Source organism: Rhyacophila brunnea, unplaced genomic scaffold, assembly GCF_057557595.1.
Source record: "Rhyacophila brunnea isolate RB1 unplaced genomic scaffold, BYU_Rbru_1.0 scaffold_24, whole genome shotgun sequence".
Classification (NCBI taxonomy): domain Eukaryota; kingdom Metazoa; phylum Arthropoda; class Insecta; order Trichoptera; family Rhyacophilidae; genus Rhyacophila; species Rhyacophila brunnea.
The window spans coordinates 25,954,688-25,960,687 of NW_028232904.1; positions in this window are offsets into that span (position 1 = coordinate 25,954,688).

Consider the following 6,000-nt stretch of genomic DNA (forward strand, 5'->3'; position numbering starts at 1 on the left):
CCTTGTTTGATACGCACTAGAATGTGCGTGACACTTTCTTTCTCGCCCTAAAATACTGAAAAATATTCCCTCGTAAAAAACTAACTCTCTGTAAATATAAATATCGTCCAGCAATTTATCACATACCTATGTAGAACAGCGATACTCAACCTGCGGCCCGCGGGTCACATGCGGCCCTTTGAGCTTTTATGTGCGGCCCGAAACACATTTATTATCAGGAATTTCGTATATCTTGAGGTTTGTTTCGACTTTGACGCACAGATAGTGACACCCGAAGAGGATTGTCATTATGGTCCACATCAGATCTGGTAGAAGAGTGTTGCTATTGCACACGATTAATTTAAAAAACACGCATAATTTTTAAAATCTCCAAAATGTTTTGTACAAAAGGGGAGGTTTCATGATTTTTTTCGTCACACCAGTAGTGATGCGGCCCGCGTTACTTTACAAATATATGTATTTGGCCCGAAGAAAAAAAAGGTTGAGTATCATTGATGTAGAAGATGCTATTAGGCCACGCTGACAGATCTTGGAGATATCAAAAAGACCATGTCCGGTTAAGAACTGACTCAATAGTCTAGAGTTGACCTACCATCCTACCTCCTTGCGCTTATTATATTTCTGAAAAACAGTGACGTCCCGTGGGGGTAGGTAGATTGAACGTCGCTTGCGGGCGACAGTTACCCAAAGGGCGGCAAATCGAGGAGAATCATTAGGTATATATAGAAATAGCAACCTAAACTTAGTAATAACGGAAATTTCTTTCCATTAAAAAAGTCAGCTCACTGGTTGGAAACAAAATGTATGTATTAGGTAGTATCACTTCCCTCCATTTTGGTAAGAGAATTTCTCAACTGTCACTTTGTGTTTTGTTTTCTTTTTTATCGTCTGTATTTGGGATGAAGGTGGATAATTAAGACACCGGAATTGTGATGGAAAACGGCGAGTTTATTTAAGTTTATATTATACTATAAGGTTATATTTGAATTATTTATTTTATCCGTACGAAATCGGCGTGCTCGCGATTTTTCTGTTTGTCGCGATCTGCGCGCCATCTTGTGATTTTTTCCAACGAAACCATCGTCGAAAAGAAAGCGACGTTGCAAATCTCCAACGGTTAACAAAATTTACGGCATTGCCGGCTGGGCTCTTTTATTATTATTTATTTTCGTAATCAGCGCTTTATTATTTGTTGGCTTTGATACCGATTCGGGCGTCTCCAGATACACAAAGACATCCCCAAATGGGGACCATACGGGGGTGTCACAAGCGCACCTCTCCGGAAAGGCCCGAATGGGGATCGGGCCAACTAAGGGCTGATTACGATAGCGTGTGTAACTGGACAGTGCGGCGGCTTGATAAGGGGTGGTTGCGTCTCTAGACGTTGAAGGATCGAAGCCCTCCCGGTACGTCGGCGGCTGGAGAGACTCAGATGCAGCACTGTAGCATAGTGGTTCGCGGTTCCCAGGCCTACCGTAAAGCTGCTGAGAGAGGAGGGCGTCGCGCCCAGCCCTCTCAACACCCTCGGACCGTCGGCAACCAGAGAGTTTCGGATGCAGCACTACGCCGCTTTGTGGGCGTAGTGGTTCGCGGCTCCCCATGTCTACCGTACGGGCGGATGCCGAGAGAGGACGTCGCACCCAGCCTTCCCAACAGCAACCGTCCGAAAATTAGTCGATCCCTCACGAAAATGCATACCGGCGCATTACTCGACCCCCTTTTTTGCTCGCTTGCCCTGCCGCGGCTATCGAATTACACGCACTACACTGATATTATACTAATATAATATGCATAAAACTTAATTTAATACTTAAAATGACTTTAAAGTTTATAAAAATAATTTTAAAAATATATCAGGGCCCGAAATGGACCGGAATGCCATTCTGCCTCATACAACCGCTCCGGGTTGTAAAATTTTCCACTTCGAGCACTGAAATAACTTATAATACATCGCTTCCAAACACAAAACACTTAAAACTAACTAATCTATGATGCTAATGGCTGAGGATGCTGCTTGGCTGCTATCCGCTGATGGAGGCTGCTTTGCTCAGCTGAAAAAAGCCGCTTTGTAGCTCTCTTCATCCTGGTGCATCTGGGCCAGGGCTGATTGCAAGGCTCACAGACACGCTGCTGTTGACGAAGAGGGCTCAAGCGGCTGATGATGCAGGACATTTGATGCCGTTTTCCCTCGTTGGAGCCAGGGTCTTGCCCGATACACTCATCCGTGGGCCAAGTTCGCTGGCGGATGCAGTTGGTCGGGAGTACATCGGGAGCCATGACTTCGCAATCCGGGTGTTTCTGCTCTTTTCTTCACTGGCTTGGCTTTGGCAGCATCCTCTTTCTACTGCTTTTTTATTATAGTTTGTTGAGCGCCACCAGAGGCAAGCCTCTGGATGTTTCTTCCTCGCCGTTTCCTATTCCGGTGTTTGGATCTCAGGGTGTGTGTCCGGGTGAAATAAATTTCACCTGCTTCTTGATTCCAGACGATCAAAATCAAGAAGCGTGGCCCCACGTTGGGCGCCACTTATCACTTCCCTCCATTTTGGTAAGAGAATTTCTCAACTGTCACTTTGTGTTTTGTTTTCTTTTTTATCGTCTGTATTTGGGATGAAGGTGGATAATTAAGGCACCGGAATTTTGGAATCGGCGTGCTCGCGATTTTTCTGTTTGTCGCGATCTGCGCGCCATCTTGTGATTTTTTCCAACGAAACCGTCGTCGAAAAGAAAGCGACGTTGCAAATCTCCAACGGTTAACAAAATTTACGGCATTGCCGGCTGGGCTCTTTTATTATTATTTATTTTCGTAATCAGCGCTTTATTATTTGTTGGCTTTGATACCGATTCGGGCGTCTCCAGATACACAAAGACATCCCCAAATGGGGACCATACGGGGGTGTCACAGTAGGTACCCCCAATAAAAGTTTTAACATAAGTTTTTTGTCGGGTTCGCGATGTCTAGTTTACATTCGTTGTCATTGGACGTCACGTTCTTGGTGAACAGCAATGACACGTGCATACCTAATTTAAAATTTATCCAAATATGTACCTACCTATCTGAAACCGTAGACTCGCAATATTGTATATTGAAGCAGATATGACATTTAAATTAGATTTAGTGGTACATATATCTTGTTAGTTATGTATCCATACAACACATTTCTTAGATATAGGAGTCGCGGAAGGATGATAAAAATTAGGTACTGCATAAAAAAAAATGTGGCGGCATTTTGGCACTGCCTAGGGGCGGCTTTTGTCTAGGGACGTCACTGATAAAAAAACAAAACAAATTTCAATTTATTTATTTTTTTACATATTGTGGACTTTACAAAGTGTAAGACGTTCTCAACATGACATGAAACATTATTATAAAGAAGAATGATTTTTATAAGAATTTATAAAATAGCGTCCACCTAACTCACCTCACGCAAGTGGAATATATCAACGTCCCAAGTGATTTGGTTGAACATTGTTATCGCCCTCCCAATTGGCATTACCAGTGGCAGGTTAGTTCTGCACCTTGGGAAAATAAACAACTGATGCTCCCTATTTCTTAGATAGTTATCAGGGACACACTGGTCAACACTACCCAGAATGGCCGAGTTCTCATTTATACCTCGTATACGTCGAAAAAAATACGTATCTAAATAAAGATCTCTTCTAACTTGTTGACTGCAGTATGTAAGCATACCTAAGAGAAAGTCTGTTGGATAAAGCCACGGATAGCATCCATACAACCTCAAGTAAAGGAGTCTCAAGAATTTCTTCTGAACTCTCTCGACCATAAGGCCATACTTCAACTGATGCGGTGCCCAAACAATAGACCCACTTTCAAGCCTACTTTTGTCTGTCCTTGTATGAGGAGGTCCTTCGCCCCTGCCAAGTGACCAATGAGACATCACACGTAAGAGAGCGTACGTACAACAAACTTACTTAGGCATGCGTTGCAATGCCACTCGAAGAAAGAAAGTGTTTGTGTTTTAATTCTGTTTATTGAAGTGCTTTTGGATACACAATATTTTTTGTTCTTCCATCTGGTGCGTACACGAATAAATCAGAAGGTTTTCCAACGCGTGAACAGGCCACGTACAGCTGTCCATGTGAGAAGCATGGATTTTCCAAATTTGGTATAGAAACGCATACGAATAGAAAAAGATAGAATAGAAGAAGAAGAAGATGGTTGTACTAATTCAGAAACCTTCACGGGTGTGCGCACAGGTGTGCGCACAATAACTCACCAAAGTTTCATCGCAATCCGATGAATGGTATAGGAACGCATACGGGACAAACAAACAAACATTGTAAGTATAAGTGTACGGAATTGTACGAGTAACATTAGCTTATTTTATATTATTTATTTGAAATTAGAACATACTTATTTTTATTAACCAAAAAAACTCTTTATTTACAATAACTATACCAATATAAAATTAGACATCTCGACATAGTATTTGTTTATATTATGATAATTAATTTTTTAAACATTTTTTGATGAATTTTGAGAGAGGGTTATATTTTTATTATTACTAACATTACCTACATAATTACACATAGAATATTTACGTATAATTTACTCATTTCCAAGAACAAGGACGTCAGTAATAAAATGTTGTTATTACCGGATGGTAATTGTAATGAAGTCAGTCATATAATTTACCTTAATTAATTACAAAGCTGCACGCCTTTCATTTGGCAGAATTTGAAGTACATCAGAAAGCGTAATTAGAGGAAATAATTAGGTACGCTTTCGCCATGCCAGACCTGCAGTGCATAGATCACTTTTGTAGCATCACTACAGGGTGAGGGAGAGAACGACGAATCGACGAAACCCTTAAGGCTGTGCCAGTGACGTCCCGTGGGGGTAGGCAGATTGAGTGTCGCTTGGGAGCGGCACTTACTTGAAGGGCGGCAAACCGAGGAAAATCATTTGATATATATAGAAATAACTACCTAAACTGAGAACTTAATAACGAAAATATCTTTCCTTTCAAAAATTCAGCTCACTGGTTGGAAACAAAATGTATTAATTAGCATAAAAGGTTTAACAGGACTTTAATTTTTGTCAGGTTTGCGATGTCTAGTTTACTTCAGTTGCCCTTCGACGTCCTTGGTTACCAAAAACGACACGAGCACGGATATTAAAAAATATTGTTAAAAAAAAATGGGGCGGCATTATGGCGATGCCCAGTGGCGGCATTTTGTCTAGGGATGTCACTGGGCTGTACCACAAGGGTACGAAGTGACGCACTCTCTGGCAGCATCCGGAACACATGTCCCAGCCAAGAATGGTCAGAGGAACCAGTTTAAGTATTTGAATTTTAACGACTAATATGCCATACCATATTTTTAACTTATTAACCTAGTAGTTTCCCTCGTGATGGTAAATCCTATCATTACCTACATTAATTAGGTATTAGTTACGTACAAATGATATGATCATATATCATTATTCATTACAATGAGAAGAATATTAGATAATGTGTATATAATAATTAAATGTTACATAGGTAACACATAAAAAGAATGAAAATAAATTATGTCCGTAGTTAACGAGCTACGCAGTGGAGTAGCCTGGTCTAATATGTGCACTATATTTGAGTCGCTTAGAATCATAACTCACATATTGCAATGTTGTCGTTTTTTAGTTAAATATGCCAAGTGATTCTAAATGAATTAATCTATATACCGAAAAATAGTTGAGTATTAAAAGTCAATTTAAACCATGTGAAAATCGTTGACAAAGTTCATTGTTGGTGTAATATGTCGTATATTTCAAAGAATAGAGTTTTGTCACCAACGCCTTCCTAACCAATCGGGGAGCTCTATTTCTCATAGTATGCTGTATGTCTGCAACGTTAGGAGTATTAGGTATATATATTTAAAAAAAAAAAAAAAGTTATTCGACTCTCTCACTCATTAATATTCTAGGGAGTTCAATACTGTTCTTCTAATTACAAAAAATAGTGCTCTGTTGGTTTTTAGCGATTATCTCAAAACTTGATT